General features: G+C 45.0%; 6 non-coding genes and 1 pseudogene across 6 annotated transcripts; all 7 read right to left on the bottom strand.

Annotated features, from left to right (window-relative positions):
* Positions 1-1,905: 1,905 nt before the first annotated feature.
* On the bottom strand, positions 1,906-2,091 carry LOC130319558 (U2 spliceosomal RNA). The gene has a single exon (XR_008865724.1). It is a non-coding gene; the product is annotated as a U2 spliceosomal RNA (small nuclear RNA).
* Positions 2,092-7,262: 5,171 nt separating this feature from the next.
* On the bottom strand, positions 7,263-7,395 carry LOC130319559 (U2 spliceosomal RNA; annotated as a pseudogene).
* A 2,087-nt stretch (positions 7,396-9,482) lies between these two features.
* Positions 9,483-9,673, bottom strand: LOC130319547 (U2 spliceosomal RNA). The gene has a single exon (XR_008865714.1). It is a non-coding gene; the product is annotated as a U2 spliceosomal RNA (small nuclear RNA).
* A 2,081-nt stretch (positions 9,674-11,754) lies between these two features.
* On the bottom strand, positions 11,755-11,945 carry LOC130319548 (U2 spliceosomal RNA). The gene has a single exon (XR_008865715.1). It is a non-coding gene; the product is annotated as a U2 spliceosomal RNA (small nuclear RNA).
* Positions 11,946-14,034: 2,089 nt separating this feature from the next.
* On the bottom strand, positions 14,035-14,225 carry LOC130319549 (U2 spliceosomal RNA). Its single transcript, XR_008865716.1, has one exon. It is a non-coding gene; the product is annotated as a U2 spliceosomal RNA (small nuclear RNA).
* A 2,078-nt stretch (positions 14,226-16,303) lies between these two features.
* On the bottom strand, positions 16,304-16,494 carry LOC130319550 (U2 spliceosomal RNA). Its single transcript, XR_008865717.1, has one exon. It is a non-coding gene; the product is annotated as a U2 spliceosomal RNA (small nuclear RNA).
* A 2,079-nt stretch (positions 16,495-18,573) lies between these two features.
* LOC130319551 (U2 spliceosomal RNA) lies at positions 18,574-18,764 on the bottom strand. Its single transcript, XR_008865718.1, has one exon. It is a non-coding gene; the product is annotated as a U2 spliceosomal RNA (small nuclear RNA).
* Between the last annotated feature and the right edge of the window lie 554 nt (positions 18,765-19,318).

Genomic DNA, 19,318 nt, shown 5'->3' on the forward strand with positions numbered 1-19,318 from the left:
TTGCACTCCCACGGGGCCTTTTTAAATGCAATCCATAACCCGGATTTGCCAGGAACCCTTCTTACTCCTCCTACTTGCATGTGACACTGGGCTTAGGATCTGCATAGGAAACACACACACAAGCACACACCTACCTTTGTTGCCTGCAGATGCCTCCTTGGCTGTCCCCAAACGGTATCAAACCAACACCCACGGGAAGCTGTAAGCATAGAGGACATGCCTGCACCCCATTGGACTTACCTGTGTGGGTTAAATCCGGGTTATTTGACAACCTATGGCGGTGATGGTTCTGCTCAGGCAGAGCAGTGCTGATGCTCCTCATAAAGCTGTCGCTGCTGTGAAGGTTCTAGGTGACATCACAAATCCCTATGGTTACATACACAACAAAGCTGGGTTGTTGTTGTTTACACTCTGCAAGGCCTGTGGAAGTGAGTGACATCATAGCACTGTAGTTCTGAGGGTTCTAGATGGATGCAACAATCTCCTGTTGCTTCTATGAAGGCCATAATAGACGACATCACCAAACAGCTCCATAGTCACATACACAGCAAAGGAGAGATGTTGTTTACACCTAGTGATGTCAGTGGTATTGAGTGACATCACAGCACAGTGCTAAGGCTCCTGGGCCTGGACACAGCAGCGGCTGCAATATCTCAACGGAGAATACGTTTATATATATGTGTGTGTGTGCGCGTATATATATATATATATATATATATATATATATATATATATATTTCTCCGCCGAAATCACTTTTAAACCCATTTCCACCTTTTTTTCCCTTCTCTTCCTCTTACTTTTTTTTCACGTTTTTTTACGTTTTTCTCCTTTTCGCCTCTTTTCTGGGCGTATTATTCTTCTTTTTCTTCTTTTTTTTCGTCTAATGCATACCCCATCAGTGCAGCAATGCTTATTCAATACCGCCAGCAGATGGAGACACTGGGGGATAATTTTCTAAGGATTTATACTGATTTTTCCTGTCTGAATTTGTCGCACAGAAAGTTGCAGGCCAAATATGTGTGACATTTCTGCGACTTTAGCTTCTAGAGCATTTTTACAACATTATACATAGGTGCTGAATACATAAAAAGCGACTGTTCAGCGACAGACAAGTCGCATCGGCTGAAAGTAGGCCAGAATGTCAGTCCATGTTGGAGCAGGTTTAGATACAGTCTAAAGTATAGATCTCAAAGTCTGTGCACAGAATTTAGCAAGGGCCTCGCACCTTCTGATGCATCAGGTAGGTGCACAATAGCATAGCCTAACCCTCTGTACTTTGGTCTATATTGATGCGGGACATAGACAGCCAGCTGATGACCAATCCATTAGTGCAATGGATGGCTGGAAGCATTTGTCTTTGCCTTTGCAATACCACAGAAGCAATGCATGGTCAATGTACAGCAATGACACACCTGTGTGAACAGCCAGGAGACCCCCCCCCCCTCCCCCCCCCATGTTATGTTACATAGTTACATAGTTAGTACGGTCGAAAAAAGACATATGTCCATCAAGTTCAACCAGGGAATTAAGGGGTAGGGGTGTGGCGCGATATTGGGGAAGGGATGAGATTTTATATTTCTTCATAAGCATTAATCTTATTTTGTCAATTAGGAACATTCAGCACCCACCCGCTATCAAGGCAGCTGCCTATCATGTCATGCCCTACCTGCACAGGTGTGCTGGCTACTCAAATGATCCAATTAAGGAGGCCATTTAGTCAGCAGCAGCAGAAGTCCTGTGCCTGGACGCTCCAACAGCGGCCAGACACAAGCAGAAGCAGCAGCAGCAGCACCACCACCTTTTGTTTTTTGGCTGCAGCAGCAAGGCCCACAGGGCTGGCTAGCTGGCTAGCCAGCAAGCAGGTAGCAATGAAAGTAGGAATCTTTCTTTTTAACCCTGTAAGGGGGTGGTGCACTGTACCCGAAGATACTGCCATATCGGGTCAATGCATAGGGCGACGGAAGCAAGCTTCGAAATCGGCCCCCGTTCTCAAAAATCCATTTAATATATGGTCCCCAGATAGGGGACGTATCAGATATTAAACTGATAAGAACAGATTTTTTTTTAACTTGGCTACCCCTGAGGGGTATCTTTTTATTTAGAATTCATAACATTTTACAAAGTGCATTACGATTTATAAATATAATTTTTTTTCAATAAAAACAAATTTTGATAATAAAATCACATATAACAATAAAAGTTCACATAAATACAATCATAATACACTTAAAATGGGCACTTGGTGGCTTTACAAAAGGGCGTTCCATTCATTAAAATACCATTTTCTAGCTAATAAAGGATAATATTTCTTGTCTAATAAAAAGTACTGGTACATATCACTAAAACAAAGAGCTAAAACATCATTCACAGATAAAATCTCATGTTTAAAAAGTAAAATGTTTCTGGCATTCCATAGAGCTGCTTTAACACAGTTTATGATCTTCCATGCCATTGTCTCTTGAGTCCGTATTGGGCATTCCAGACATCCATAAAAAACAGCTGCAGAGTTTAAGTCCTTTATTTCTGTTATCTTCTTCACCAGAGGGAGTATTTTAGTCCATATCCTTTTTGCATAAAAACAAGTCCAGAAAAGGTGGTACACGGTCTCGGGTTCCTGGCAGCCCTCCCTCGGGCATACTGCAGTGTTGGCCATCCTTCTTCGGTGCTGGAATGCCCGGCATGGAAGACACTCGTGTATGCAGCTCCAGGCCAGATCTTTCTGTGAATTAAAAAGATAAATCATATTTGCCATCTTCCATATTTTCCTGCATTTCTCTTCATTAAAATTATTCACAGGGGTAATAAAACCACTTTCTTTAATATATTTTAACATTTTTTTGCTATTAGTTACTTCATTAATACTTTTTCCGTTAAAGTTGTACAAGTTGAAAATTTTCTCTAAAATCTTGTATTGTTGGGGAAGATTAAAAGCATAAGGACAGCTTAAAACAGTTTTAAACCACCCATTCCTCCTCATAAAAAAACCTGTATTAAAACGGATAAAATATGACCAGTAACTATCCTTAAAAAGTGTGCTAACACACATGCTAAAAAACTTGGTAAAAAGGAACGCCCTGATGTCGGGGAAGTCCTTTCCACCCATACCTTTTGGCATCATGACGATCTCTCTTCTCAATTTTTCACTCTTGGAGCTCCATAAAAAGGTAAAACATGCTTTAATAATTTTATTTAAAATCATTTCGGGGGGTGGAAAGACCATGCCAAGATACAATAAAATGGGTAAAATCACCATCTTTGTAACTAAAACCTTCCCCTCCATCGTTAGCTTTCTCATGTTCCACATACAAATTTTTGTGTTTATTTTTTGAGCCACCAAGTCCCAGCTATTAAAACCATTGTTTGACTCACTGAAGGAGACCCCTAAAATCTGCACAGACTCAGACACAGGAATGGGTAAATCCCTTAAAAACAGTCCTCCTATATTTAAAACACTGCTTTTATTAAAATTTACCTTAAAACCGGAGGCACAACAAAAAAATTCAATTTGCTTTAGGGCTTTTTGAAGCGATGGGGTGTCCCTTCCGAGCACTGCCACATCGTCCATGTACCCCACTACTTTAGCCTCTAGTCCCCCTCCTCCCGGCAGGGGGACCCCTCTTATTTGCTTATCTCTCCTCAAGGTGCATAGTAGAGGCTCAAGCGCACATATGAAAAGTAGTGGGGACAAAGGACACCCCTGCTTCACTCCGGAATTTAAAATCACATCCTGTGTCTTAAAACCGTTAACTAAAATCTTGCTTGTGCAGTTTTTATAAAAGGCCTTAAGAGACAATAAAAAGCCTTCAGGTATACCCATTTTCTCTAAAACCTTAAAAAGATAAAAATGTGACACTCTGTCAAAAGCCTTCTCGAAGTCTAAGGATAAAATGGCTAGTTTTCCGTTTCTAGACTTTGTGTCACTAATCACATCTTTTAAAAGGTTAAGATTTTCCCATATGCTCCTCCCAGGCACCCCACAGACCTGATTTGAATGGATTATTTTCTCTATTACACTTTTTAATCTATTTGCGCACAGTTTTGCCATCACTTTGTAGTCACAGTTGAGGAGGGTGATTGGTCTCCAGTTCTTTAGATCTGACCGGTCTCCCTTTTTGAACAGCAGGGAGACATCACCCTTCCTCCATGAACCTGGGAGGGCTTTTGTTTTAAATACTTCTGTAAAAAGGGAAAAAAGGTCATCTTTTAAAACACCATAAAAAATGACATAAAACTCAATGGGTATACCGTCAGGACCAGGCACCTTACCGGATTTAAAACTCCTGATCGTCTCTAAAACCTCCTGTTCCGAGATCTCCCTCTGTAAAAGAGACTGGGACACAGGGTCTAAAACATTGGTAATCTCCTTCAATGAGTCATTCATAAAATCAATATCAATATTTTTTGTATTAAAAAGATCCGCATAAAATGAATGTACCCTTTTTAAAATACCCTGTACATCTTTTTCTCCTTGTATATTATCAATGAAAACCTTTTTATCCGTTACTTTCTTAAAAAAGTACCTGGAGCAGGTCTCGTTCTCTTCAAGGTGCTTTATTTTGGATCTGAAAATTATCTCTTTTCCCTTCTGCTCCAGGCACTGTTTTATTTCTTTTTTTAAGTCAGTAATTTCTCTATAAACCTCTATACCATTGTCTCTGAATTTGTACAGGGTTTGCAGACGGGTATTTAGAAGGGAGTAAAACTCACGCTTCTCTTTAGCTCTAGAGATCCCTACTCTAATAAAAAACTCTTTTATTTTTATTTTCATTTTCTCCCACCATATACTGATGGGAGTGTTAGGATCTCTTACCCGTCTGCAGTCCTTGTAGAAGTTGATAAAATCGGATAAAACCTGCGGATCTTCTAAAAGGGATACATTCATCTTCCAGGCATTCCTCCCAGTCTTTTTTCTAAAATCACTCTTCACCTTAAAAGATAAAAGTTTGTGATCAGAAAAAACATTGGTTAAAACATCACACTTAAAAGGCAGTACTTGATAAGAACAGAAGATAAAATCGATCCTGGAGCTGCAGTTTGCGTTGCTCCAGGTCACACCGTCTCTTTCTGGTAAAATACTATTGCATTTCTTAAAAACATCAGTAAGTCTAAAATCAATAATCATATTTTTTAACATAGAAGATGTTTTATCATAGTTTCTACTTACTGAATTGGTAAAACGGTGCTCCCCCCTTAAAATACAATTAAAATCACCTGCTAAAATAAGAGGTTCAGAATCATTGATAAAAAGGGGTAAAATCTCTAACATCCGTGCTCTATCATTTTTATTGGGTGAACCATAAAAATTTAAAAACTGCCATTTAATACCATCAATAAAAGCTTTAACCAATAAAATTCTGCCTGGTAAAATCTCATGAATAAAATCAATAAAAGCATTTCCTTTAAAAAGTATGGCGACCCCTGCTGATCTGGATTCGTTAGATCCAGACCAGACTGATGGACCGTGTACCCAATCTTTTTTATACTTTTCATAATTTAAACTATGCGGGATGCCGCACTCCTGCAGGAAAACCACAGAAGCAGCAAAAATAGACAAGTAGTTAAAAAGGGCAACCCGTTTCGCTCGTGAACTTATACTTCTTACATTCATAGACAATCCGGACAACTCAGCCATTGGAGATGTAAAAAAAAGGGAGGCTCAGATAACAAAACTAAAAACCAGATTGCGCACTGGAGCTCTCGTTACCCCCCACCTCTGACTCTACCGTACACATAGAGGAAGCCGGAGAGGAACCACCATCGCTCGAGCAGCCCCCCTCTTCCAAGACCACAGGTGTATAGACGGAGTACATTGGTAAGAACAGCTTCTGGGCTCCATTCTCTTTTTCGGCGTCCACCTCTTGCCCCTCCATAGGGGTCGGGTGCGTACTTAGGTCCGTTTCCGGGACCTCGGAGATGGTCACCCCTGAAACCTCCTCCTGGCTGGGAGGAGGAGGGGTATCCACCACTGGGACCTGTGGAGGAGCTTCACTTGGAGCCCCCGTCACGACAGGAACTTCCATCTGCTCCTCCTGGACCACCTCCGAGTCCGGACGCCCTTTGGAGCCCCTTCGTCTTTTCACCTTTGCTACTCCGTCCGGGTTTTCACACTCAGGGGGACCCCGAGCAGGAGGACCTTCCGGGGTGGAATCGGGCACCTCTCGCTCTTCCACCTTCTCTGAGGTATCTGCCCGATCCCCTCTCGCATTTCTCTTCCCCGGCCTCCTCTCATTTGGGGTCCCCCTTTCCACCTGTGCCTCTTTCTCCTGGGGTTCTTTTGGGGGGGCCGTGGTCTCCATCTCACAGCTTACCTCTTCTTGTGGGGGGTGCTCCTCCTCTCTGGCTTTTCCCCAGGCTGGTCTCCGGACGTCTCTCTTGGGTTGCCCTTGCTGTTCTGTGGTTTTTTTTGGTCTGTGGGGACAGAAAGCATACATGTGACCAAAGTGACGGCAAAAATTACATCTCAAACCCTTATCACATTTTTCTGTTTCATGTTGCATGCTTCCACATTTCTTACAGGAACTTTCACAATTTTCCTTTATGTGCCCATAACGTTGGCACCTTCTGCAGAAGTTTGGCATTCCCGCAAAAAAGAGGTCGCCACACACATTGTTTAATTTAAAACGAGCAGGCGGTAATAGTATCCCCCCTGGGAGGGTGGGGTCTTTGTTGCACGTGACTTGATATCGCCATTTTGAGGTCCAGACACCACAGTCGTTCATGATTTTTCCTCTGAACTCCACCTTTTTAAAGTAGGCTGCCAGGAACCCATCGATCTCTCTCTGATTTACAAAAGGGGAGTACATCTTCACGACAATCAACTTGGTTTCATCTAGGACGTGCTCGACAATTTGGATACCCTTAAGCCTCGGATCATCTTGCTTTGGAATTTTCATTACTGCATCTAAGAATACGCCTTCCCCTATGAAAGTGCAGTCGTAGATCCTCCGCTTAGGGTAATCCTGGATGGCCAAAATCTCTCGCTTACGAACATTAAGAATCTTGTCGAGCACGTCCTCTATCACGAACCTCATGCCACGTGCATCCGCCGCATCACCTGTGAGAATGACCCGCACAGTGTGTTTAATCCGGGCATAAGCCGGTACCGAACCAGGATCTAGATCTTCATCCATGGTTCATTCGTGTTTTGGTCTGGTTCTCTCCGCTCCAACCAACCAGCCAATTCGCTCAAACCTCTCTCCACCCAAAGGCTTTGAGAGGCGATCGCAACCCGTTACCCTGGGACTAAGCCCTCTCCCCAATAGCAACAAGTGGGTGAAGCCCAGGCAATAAACCTGGGCGATCCCACAAGGCCGAGGAGAGGGGTACCCGAGTACCTTCTGACCAGATCTCCTGTATTACTACACTTGATCTTAGCCAAAAGGCCGAGAAGCGATAACCGTGAAAGGGGCGGGCCCAACAAGGTCCCCTTCATGGGCACTATCACTGCTTGCTGTCAGGGAGGCTGCCAGACAATTTTCCATGCACACTCTGGGCTGGGGGGCAGTCAACCACCAGTACACACAGCAGAACCTAAACCCATACCATTATTGCTAAGCAGCAAGACAGGGGCCCATTGCACTCCCACGGGGCCTTTTTAAATGCAATCCATAACCCGGATTTGCCAGGAACCCTTCTTACTCCTCCTACTTGCATGTGACACTGGGCTTAGGATCTGCATAGGAAACACACACACAAGCACACACCTACCTTTGTTGCCTGCAGATGCCTCCTTGGCTGTCCCCAAACGGTATCAAACCAACACCCACGGGAAGCTGTAAGCATAGAGGACATGCCTGCACCCCATTGGACTTACCTGTGTGGGTTAAATCCGGGTTATTTGACAACCTATGGCGGTGATGGTTCTGCTCAGGCAGAGCAGTGCTGATGCTCCTCATAAAGCTGTCGCTGCTGTGAAGGTTCTAGGTGACATCACAAATCCCTTTGGTTACATACACAACAAAGCTGGGTTGTTGTTGTTTACACTCTGCAAGGCCTGTGGAAGTGAGTGACATCATAGCACTGTAGTTCTGAGGGTTCAAGATGGATGCAACAATCTCCTGTTGCTTCTATGAAGGCCGTAATAGACGACATCACCAAACAGCTCCATAGTCACATACACAGCAAAGGAGAGATGTTGTTTACACCTAGTGATGTCAGTGGTATTGAGTGACATCACAGCACAGTGCTAAGGCTCCTGGGCCTGGACACAGCAGCGGCTGCAATATCTCAACGGAGAATACGTTTATATCTATGTGTGTGTGTGCGCATATATATATATATATATATATATATATATATATATATATATATTTCTCCGCCGAAATCACTTTTAAACCCATTTCCACCTTTTTTTCCCTTCTCTTCCTCTTACTTTTTTTTCACGTTTTTTTACGTTTTTCTCCTTTTCGCCTCTTTTCTGGGCGTATTATTCTTCTTTTTCTTCTTTTTTTTCGTCTAATGCATACCCCATCAGTGCAGCAATGCTTATTCAATACCGCCAGCAGATGGAGACACTGGGGGATAATTTTCTAAGGATTTATACTGATTTTTCCTGTCTGAATTTGTCGCACAGAAAGTTGCAGGCCAAATATGTGTGACATTTCTGCGACTTTAGCTTCTAGAGCATTTTTACAACATTATACATAGGTGCTGAATACATAAAAAGCGACTGTTCAGCGACAGACAAGTCGCATCGGCTGAAAGTAGGCCAGAATGTCAGTCCATGTTGGAGCAGGTTTAGATACAGTCTAAAGCATAGATCTCAAAGTCTGTGCACAGAATTTAGCAAGGGCCTCGCACCTTCTGATGCATCAGGTAGGTGCACAATAGCATAGCCTAACCCTCTGTACTTTGGTCTATATTGATGCGGGACATAGACAGCCAGCTGATGACCAATCCATTAGTGCAATGGATGGCTGGAAGCATTTGTCTTTGCCTTTGCAATACCACAGAAGCAATGCATGGTCAATGTACAGCAATGACACACCTGTGTGAACAGCCAGGAGACCCCCCCCCCCCATGTTATGTTACATAGTTACATAGTTAGTACGGTCGAAAAAAGACATATGTCCATCACGTTCAACCAGGGAATTAAGGGGTAGGGGTGTGGCGCGATATTGGGGAAGGGATGAGATTTTATATTTCTTCATAAGCATTAATCTTATTTTGTCAATTAGGAACATTCAGCACCCACCCGCTATCAAGGCAGCTGCCTATCATGTCATGCCCTACCTGCACAGGTGTGCTGGCTACTCAAATGATCCAATTAAGGAGGCCATTTAGTCAGCAGCAGCAGAAGTCCTGTGCCTGGACGCTCCAACAGGGGCCAGACACAAGCAGAAGCAGAAGCAGCAGAAGCAGCAGCAGCACCACCTTTTGTTTTTTGGCTGCAGCAGCAGCAAGGCCCACAGGGCTGGCTAGCTGGCTAGCCAGCAAGCAGGTAGCAATGAAAGTAGGAATCTTTCTTTTTAACCCTGTAAGGGGGTGGTGCACTGTACCCGAAGATACTGCCATATCGGGTCAATGCATAGGGCGACGGAAGCAAGCTTCGAAATCGGCCCCCGTTCTCAAAAATCCATTTAATATATGGTCCCCAGATAGGGGACGTATCAGATATTAAACTGATAAGAACAGATACTACACTTGATCTTAGCCAAAAGGCCGAGAAGCGATAACCGTGAAAGGGGCGGGCCCAACAAGGTCCCCTTCATGGGCACTATCACTGCTTGCTGTCAGGGAGGCTGCCAGACAATTTTCCATGCACACTCTGGGCTGGGGGGCAGTCAACCACCAGTACACACAGCAGAACCTAAACCCATACCATTATTGCTAAGCAGCAAGACAGGGGCCCATTGCACTCCCACGGGGCCTTTTTAAATGCAATCCATAACCCGGATTTGCCAGGAACCCTTCTTACTCCTCCTACTTGCATGTGACACTGGGCTTAGGATCTGCATAGGAAACACACACACAAGCACACACCTACCTTTGTTGCCTGCAGATGCCTCCTTGGCTGTCCCCAAACGGTATCAAACCAACACCCACGGGAAGCTGTAAGCATAGAGGACATGCCTGCACCCCATTGGACTTACCTGTGTGGGTTAAATCCGGGTTATTTGACAACCTATGGCGGTGATGGTTCTGCTCAGGCAGAGCAGTGCTGATGCTCCTCATAAAGCTGTCGCTGCTGTGAAGGTTCTAGGTGACATCACAAATCCCTTTGGTTACATACACAACAAAGCTGGGTTGTTGTTGTTTACACTCTGCAAGGCCTGTGGAAGTGAGTGACATCATAGCACTGTAGTTCTGAGGGTTCAAGATGGATGCAACAATCTCCTGTTGCTTCTATGAAGGCCGTAATAGACGACATCACCAAACAGCTCCATAGTCACATACACAGCAAAGGAGAGATGTTGTTTACACCTAGTGATGTCAGTGGTATTGAGTGACATCACAGCACAGTGCTAAGGCTCCTGGGCCTGGACACAGCAGCGGCTGCAATATCTCAACGGAGAATACGTTTATATCTATGTGTGTGTGTGCGCATATATATATATATATATATATATATATATATATATATATATATATTTCTCCGCCGAAATCACTTTTAAACCCATTTCCACCTTTTTTTCCCTTCTCTTCCTCTTACTTTTTTTTCACGTTTTTTTACGTTTTTCTCCTTTTCGCCTCTTTTCTGGGCGTATTATTCTTCTTTTTCTTCTTTTTTTTCGTCTAATGCATACCCCATCAGTGCAGCAATGCTTATTCAATACCGCCAGCAGATGGAGACACTGGGGGATAATTTTCTAAGGATTTATACTGATTTTTCCTGTCTGAATTTGTCGCACAGAAAGTTGCAGGCCAAATATGTGTGACATTTCTGCGACTTTAGCTTCTAGAGCATTTTTACAACATTATACATAGGTGCTGAATACATAAAAAGCGACTGTTCAGCGACAGACAAGTCGCATCGGCTGAAAGTAGGCCAGAATGTCAGTCCATGTTGGAGCAGGTTTAGATACAGTCTAAAGCATAGATCTCAAAGTCTGTGCACAGAATTTAGCAAGGGCCTCGCACCTTCTGATGCATCAGGTAGGTGCACAATAGCATAGCCTAACCCTCTGTACTTTGGTCTATATTGATGCGGGACATAGACAGCCAGCTGATGACCAATCCATTAGTGCAATGGATGGCTGGAAGCATTTGTCTTTGCCTTTGCAATACCACAGAAGCAATGCATGGTCAATGTACAGCAATGACACACCTGTGTGAACAGCCAGGAGACCCCCCCCCCCCCATGTTATGTTACATAGTTACATAGTTAGTACGGTCGAAAAAAGACATATGTCCATCACGTTCAACCAGGGAATTAAGGGGTAGGGGTGTGGCGCGATATTGGGGAAGGGATGAGATTTTATATTTCTTCATAAGCATTAATCTTATTTTGTCAATTAGGAACATTCAGCACCCACCCGCTATCAAGGCAGCTGCCTATCATGTCATGCCCTACCTGCACAGGTGTGCTGGCTACTCAAATGATCCAATTAAGGAGGCCATTTAGTCAGCAGCAGCAGAAGTCCTGTGCCTGGACGCTCCAACAGGGGCCAGACACAAGCAGAAGCAGAAGCAGCAGCAGCACCATCTTTTGTTTTTTGGCTGCAGCAGCAGCAAGGCCCACAGGGCTGGCTAGCTGGCTAGCCAGCAAGCAGGTAGCAATGAAAGTAGGAATCTTTCTTTTTAACCCTGTAAGGGGGTGGTGCACTGTACCCGAAGATACTGCCATATCGGGTCAATGCATAGGGCGACGGAAGCAAGCTTCGAAATCGGCCCCCGTTCTCAAAAATCCATTTAATATATGGTCCCCAGATAGGGGACGTATCAGATATTAAACTGATAAGAACAGATACTACACTTGATCTTAGCCAAAAGGCCGAGAAGCGATAACCGTGAAAGGGGCGGGCCCAACAAGGTCCCCTTCATGGGCACTATCACTGCTTGCTGTCAGGGAGGCTGCCAGACAATTTTCCATGCACACTCTGGGCTGGGGGGCAGTCAACCACCAGTACACACAGCAGAACCTAAACCCATACCATTATTGCTAAGCAGCAAGACAGGGGCCCATTGCACTCCCACGGGGCCTTTTTAAATGCAATCCATAACCCGGATTTGCCAGGAACCCTTCTTACTCCTCCTACTTGCATGTGACACTGGGCTTAGGATCTGCATAGGAAACACACACACAAGCACACACCTACCTTTGTTGCCTGCAGATGCCTCCTTGGCTGTCCCCAAACGGTATCAAACCAACACCCACGGGAAGCTGTAAGCATAGAGGACATGCCTGCACCCCATTGGACTTACCTGTGTGGGTTAAATCCGGGTTATTTGACAACCTATGGCGGTGATGGTTCTGCTCAGGCAGAGCAGTGCTGATGCTCCTCATAAAGCTGTCGCTGCTGTGAAGGTTCTAGGTGACATCACAAATCCCTTTGGTTACATACACAACAAAGCTGGGTTGTTGTTGTTTACACTCTGCAAGGCCTGTGGAAGTGAGTGACATCATAGCACTGTAGTTCTGAGGGTTCAAGATGGATGCAACAATCTCCTGTTGCTTCTATGAAGGCCGTAATAGACGACATCACCAAACAGCTCCATAGTCACATACACAGCAAAGGAGAGATGTTGTTTACACCTAGTGATGTCAGTGGTATTGAGTGACATCACAGCACAGTGCTAAGGCTCCTGGGCCTGGACACAGCAGCGGCTGCAATATCTCAACGGAGAATACGTTTATATCTATGTGTGTGTGTGCGCATATATATATATATATATATATATATATATATATATATATTTCTCCGCCGAAATCACTTTTAAACCCATTTCCACCTTTTTTTCCCTTCTCTTCCTCTTACTTTTTTTTCACGTTTTTTTACGTTTTTCTCCTTTTCGCCTCTTTTCTGGGCGTATTATTCTTCTTTTTCTTCTTTTTTTTCGTCTAATGCATACCCCATCAGTGCAGCAATGCTTATTCAATACCGCCAGCAGATGGAGACACTGGGGGATAATTTTCTAAGGATTTATACTGATTTTTCCTGTCTGAATTTGTCGCACAGAAAGTTGCAGGCCAAATATGTGTGACATTTCTGCGACTTTAGCTTCTAGAGCATTTTTACAACATTATACATAGGTGCTGAATACATAAAAAGCGACTGTTCAGCGACAGACAAGTCGCATCGGCTGAAAGTAGGCCAGAATGTCAGTCCATGTTGGAGCAGGTTTAGATACAGTCTAAAGCATAGATCTCAAAGTCTGTGCACAGAATTTAGCAAGGGCCTCGCACCTTCTGATGCATCAGGTAGGTGCACAATAGCATAGCCTAACCCTCTGTACTTTGGTCTATATTGATGCGGGACATAGACAGCCAGCTGATGACCAATCCATTAGTGCAATGGATGGCTGGAAGCATTTGTCTTTGCCTTTGCAATACCACAGAAGCAATGCATGGTCAATGTACAGCAATGACACACCTGTGTGAACAGCCAGGAGACCCCCCCCCCCCCCCCCCATGTTATGTTACATAGTTACATAGTTAGTACGGTCGAAAAAAGACATATGTCCATCACGTTCAACCAGGGAATTAAGGGGTAGGGGTGTGGCGCGATATTGGGGAAGGGATGAGATTTTATATTTCTTCATAAGCATTAATCTTATTTTGTCAATTAGGAACATTCAGCACCCACCCGCTATCAAGGCAGCTGCCTATCATGTCATGCCCTACCTGCACAGGTGTGCTGGCTACTCAAATGATCCAATTAAGGAGGCCATTTAGTCAGCAGCAGCAGAAGTCCTGTGCCTGGACGCTCCAACAGGGGCCAGACACAAGCAGAAGCAGAAGCAGCAGAAGCAGCAGCAGCACCACCTTTTGTTTTTTGGCTGAAGCAGCAGCAAGGCCCACAGGGCTGGCTAGCTGGCTAGCCAGCAAGCAGGTAGCAATGAAAGTAGGAATCTTTCTTTTTAACCCTGTAAGGGGGTGGTGCACTGTACCCGAAGATACTGCCATATCGGGTCAATGCATAGGGCGACGGAAGCAAGCTTCGAAATCGGCCCCCGTTCTCAAAAATCCATTTAATATATGGTCCCCAGATAGGGGACGTATCAGATATTAAACTGATAAGAACAGATACTACACTTGATCTTAGCCAAAAGGCCGAGAAGCGATAACCGTGAAAGGGGCGGGCCCAACAAGGTCCCCTTCATGGGCACTATCACTGCTTGCTGTCAGGGAGGCTGCCAGACAATTTTCCATGCACACTCTGGGCTGGGGGGCAGTCAACCACCAGTACACACAGCAGAACCTAAACCCATACCATTATTGCTAAGCAGCAAGACAGGGGCCCATTGCACTCCCACGGGGCCTTTTTAAATGCAATCCATAACCCGGATTTGCCAGGAACCCTTCTTACTCCTCCTACTTGCATGTGACACTGGGCTTAGGATCTGCATAGGAAACACACACACAAGCACACACCTACCTTTGTTGCCTGCAGATGCCTCCTTGGCTGTCCCCAAACGGTATCAAACCAACACCCACGGGAAGCTGTAAGCATAGAGGACATGCCTGCACCCCATTGGACTTACCTGTGTGGGTTAAATCCGGGTTATTTGACAACCTATGGCGGTGATGGTTCTGCTCAGGCAGAGCAGTGCTGATGCTCCTCATAAAGCTGTCGCTGCTGTGAAGGTTCTAGGTGACATCACAAATCCCTATGGTTACATACACAACAAAGCTGGGTTGTTGTTGTTTACACTCTGCAAGGCCTGTGGAAGTGAGTGACATCATAGCACTGTAGTTCTGAGGGTTCTAGATGGATGCAACAATCTCCTGTTGCTTCTATGAAGGCCATAATAGACGACATCACCAAACAGCTCCATAGTCACATACACAGCAAAGGAGAGATGTTGTTTACACCTAGTGATGTCAGTGGTATTGAGTGACATCACAGCACAGTGCTAAGGCTCCTGGGCCTGGACACAGCAGCGGCTGCAATATCTCAACGGAGAATACGTTTATATATATGTGTGTGTGTGCGCGTATATATATATATATATATATATATATATATATATATATATATTTCTCCGCCGAAATCACTTTTAAACCCATTTCCACCTTTTTTTCCCTTCTCTTCCTCTTACTTTTTTTTCACGTTTTTTTACGTTTTTCTCCTTTTCGCCTCTTTTCTGGGCGTATTATTCTTCTTTTTCTTCTTTTTTTTCGTCTAATGCATACCCCATCAGTGCAGCAATGCTTATTCAATACCGCCAGCAGATGGAGACACTGGGGGATAATTTTCTAAGGATTTATACTAATTTTTCCTGTCTGAATTTGTCGCACAGAAAGTTGCAGGCCAAATATGTGTGACATTTCTGCGACTTTAGCTTCTAGAGCATTTTTACAACATTATACATAGGTGCTGAATACATAAAAAGCGACTGTTCAGCGACAGACAAGTCGCATCGGCTGAAAGTAGGCCAGAATGTCAGTCCATGTTGGAGCAGGTTTAGATACAGTCTAAAGTATAGATCTCAAAGTCTGTGCACAGAATTTAGCAAGGGCCTCGCACCTTCTGATGCATCAGGTAGGTGCACAATAGCATAGCCTAACCCTCTGTACTTTGGTCTATATTGATGCGGGACATAGACAGCCAGCTGATGACCAATCCATTAGTGCAATGGATGGCTGGAAGCATTTGTCTTTGCCTTTGCAATACCACAGAAGCAATGCATGGTCAATGTACAGCAATGACACACCTGTGTGAACAGCCAGGAGACCCCCCCCCCCCCCCATGTTATGTTACATAGTTACATAGTTAGTACGGTCGAAAAAAGACATATGTCCATCAAGTTCAACCAGGGAATTAAGGGGTAGGGGTGTGGCGCGATATTGGGGAAGGGATGAGATTTTATATTTCTTCATAAGCATTAATCTTATTTTGTCAATTAGGAACATTCAGCACCCACCCGCTATCAAGGCAGCTGCCTATCATGTCATGCCCTACCTGCACAGGTGTGCTGGCTACTCAAATGATCCAATTAAGGAGGCCATTTAGTCAGCAGCAGCAGAAGTCCTGTGCCTGGACGCTCCAACAGCGGCCAGACACAAGCAGAAGCAGCAGAAGCAGCAGCACCACCTTTTGTTTTTTGGCTGCAGCAGCAAGGCCCACAGGGCTGGCTAGCTGGCTAGCCAGCAAGCAGGTAGCAATGAAAGTAGGAATCTTTCTTTTTAACCCTGTAAGGGGGTGGTGCACTGTACCCGAAGATACTGCCATATCGGGTCAATGCATAGGGCGACGGAAGCAAGCTTCGAAATCGGCCCCCGTTCTCAAAAATCCATTTAATATATGGTCCCCAGATAGGGGACGTATCAGATATTAAACTGATAAGAACAGATACTACACTTGATCTTAGCCAAAAGGCCGAGAAGCGATAACCGTGAAAGGGGCGGGCCCAACAAGGTCCCCTTCATGGGCACTATCACTGCTTGCTGTCAGGGAGGCTGCCAGACAATTTTCCATGCACACTCTGGGCTGGGGGGCAGTCAACCACCAGTACACACAGCAGAACCTAAACCCATACCATTATTGCTAAGCAGCAAGACAGGGGCCCATTGCACTCCCACGGGGCCTTTTTAAATGCAATCCATAACCCGGATTTGCCAGGAACCCTTCTTACTCCTCCTACTTGCATGTGACACTGGGCTTAGGATCTGCATAGGAAACACACACACAAGCACACACCTACCTTTGTTGCCTGCAGATGCCTCCTTGGCTGTCCCCAAACGGTATCAAACCAACACCCACGGGAAGCTGTAAGCATAGAGGACATGCCTGCACCCCATTGGACTTACCTGTGTGGGTTAAATCCGGGTTATTTGACAACCTATGGCGGTGATGGTTCTGCTCAGGCAGAGCAGTGCTGATGCTCCTCATAAAGCTGTCGCTGCTGTGAAGGTTCTAGGTGACATCACAAATCCCTATGGTTACATACACAACAAAGCTGGGTTGTTGTTGTTTACACTCTGCAAGGCCTGTGGAAGTGAGTGACATCATAGCACTGTAGTTCTGAGGGTTCTAGATGGATGCAACAATCTCCTGTTGCTTCTATGAAGGCCATAATAGACGACATCACCAAACAGCTCCATAGTCACATACACAGCAAAGGAGAGATGTTGTTTACACCTAGTGATGTCAGTGGTATTGAGTGACATCACAGCACAGTGCTAAGGCTCCTGGGCCTGGACACAGCAGCGGCTGCAATATCTCAACGGAGAATACGTTTATATATATGTGTGTGTGTGCGCGTATATATATATATATATATATATATATATATATATATTTCTCTGCCGAAATCACTTTTAAACCCATTTCCACCTTTTTTTCCCTTCTCTTCCTCTTACTTTTTTTTCACGTTTTTTTACGTTTTTCTCCTTTTCGCCTCTTTTCTGGGCGTATTATTCTTCTTTTTCTTCTTTTTTTTCGTCTAATGCATACCCCATCAGTGCAGCAATGCTTATTCAATACCGCCAGCAGATGGAGACACTGGGGGATAATTTTCTAAGGATTTATACTGATTTTTCCTGTCTGAATTTGTCGCACAGAAAGTTGCAGGCCAAATATGTGTGACATTTCTGCGACTTTAGCTTCTAGAGCATTTTTACAACATTATACATAGGTGCTGAATACATAAAAAGCGACTGTTCAGCGACAGACAAGTCGCATCGGCTGAAAGTAGGCCAGAATGTCAGTCCATGTTGGAGCAGGTTTAGATACAGTCTAAAGTATAGATCTCAAAGTCTGTGCACAGAATTTAGCAAGGGCCTCGCACCTTCTGATGCATCAGGTAGGTGCACAATAGCATAGCCTAACCCTCTGTACTTTGGTCTATATTGATGCGGGACATAGACAGCCAGCTGATGACCAATCCATTAGTGCAATGGATGGCTGGAAGCATTTGTCTTTGCCTTTGCAATACCACAGAAGCAATGCATGGTCAATGTACAGCAATGACACACCTGTGTGAACAGCCAGGAGACCCCCCCCCCCCCCCCATGTTATGTTACATAGTTACATAGTTAGTACGGTCGAAAAAAGACATATGTCCATCAAGTTCAACCAGGGAATTAAGGGGTAGGGGTGTGGCGCGATATTGGGGAAGGGATGAGATTTTATATTTCTTCATAAGCATTAATCTTATTTTGTCAATTAGGAACATTCAGCACCCACCCGCTATCAAGGCAGCTGCCTATCATGTCATGCCCTACCTGCACAGGTGTGCTGGCTACTCAAATGATCCAATTAAGGAGGCCATTTAGTCAGCAGCAGCAGAAGTCCTGTGCCTGGACGCTCCAACAGCGGCCAGACACAAGCAGAAGCAGCAGAAGCAGCAGCAGCAGCACCACCTTTTATTTTTTGGCTGCAGCAGCAAGGCCCACAGGGCTGGCTAGCTGGCTAGCCAGCAAGCAGGTAGCAATGAAAGTAGGAATCTTTCTTTTTAACCCTGTAAGGGGGTGGTGCACTGTACCCGAAGATACTGCCATATCGGGTCAATGCATAGGGCGACGGAAGCAAGCTTCGAAATCGGCCCCCGTTCTCAAAAATCCATTTAATATATGGTCCCCAGATAGGGGACGTATCAGATATTAAACTGATAAGAACAGATACTACACTTGATCTTAGCCAAAAGGCCGAGAAGCGATAACCGTGAAAGGGGCGGGCCCAACAAGGTCCCCTTCATGGGCACTATCACTGCTTGCTGTCAGGGAGGCTGCCAGACAATTTTCCATGCACACTCTGGGCTGGGGGGCAGTCAACCACCAGTACACACAGCAGAACCTAAACCCATACCATTATTGCTAAGCAGCAAGACAGGGGCCCATTGCACTCCCACGGGGCCTTTTTAAATGCAATCCATAACCCGGATTTGCCAGGAACCCTTCTTACTCCTCCTACTTGCATGTGACACTGGGCTTAGGATCTGCATAGGAAACACACACACAAGCACACACCTACCTTTGTTGCCTGCAGATGCCTCCTTGGCTGTCCCCAAACGGTATCAAACCAACACCCACGGGAAGCTGTAAGCATAGAGGACATGCCTGCACCCCATTGGACTTACCTGTGTGGGTTAAATCCGGGTTATTTGACAACCTATGGCGGTGATGGTTCTGCTCAGGCAGAGCAGTGCTGATGCTCCTCATAAAGCTGTCGCTGCTGTGAAGGTTCTAGGTGACATCACAAATCCCTATGGTTA

The sequence above is a fragment of the Hyla sarda genome, unplaced genomic scaffold (assembly GCF_029499605.1).
Source record: "Hyla sarda isolate aHylSar1 unplaced genomic scaffold, aHylSar1.hap1 scaffold_2139, whole genome shotgun sequence".
NCBI lineage: Eukaryota > Metazoa > Chordata > Amphibia > Anura > Hylidae > Hyla > Hyla sarda.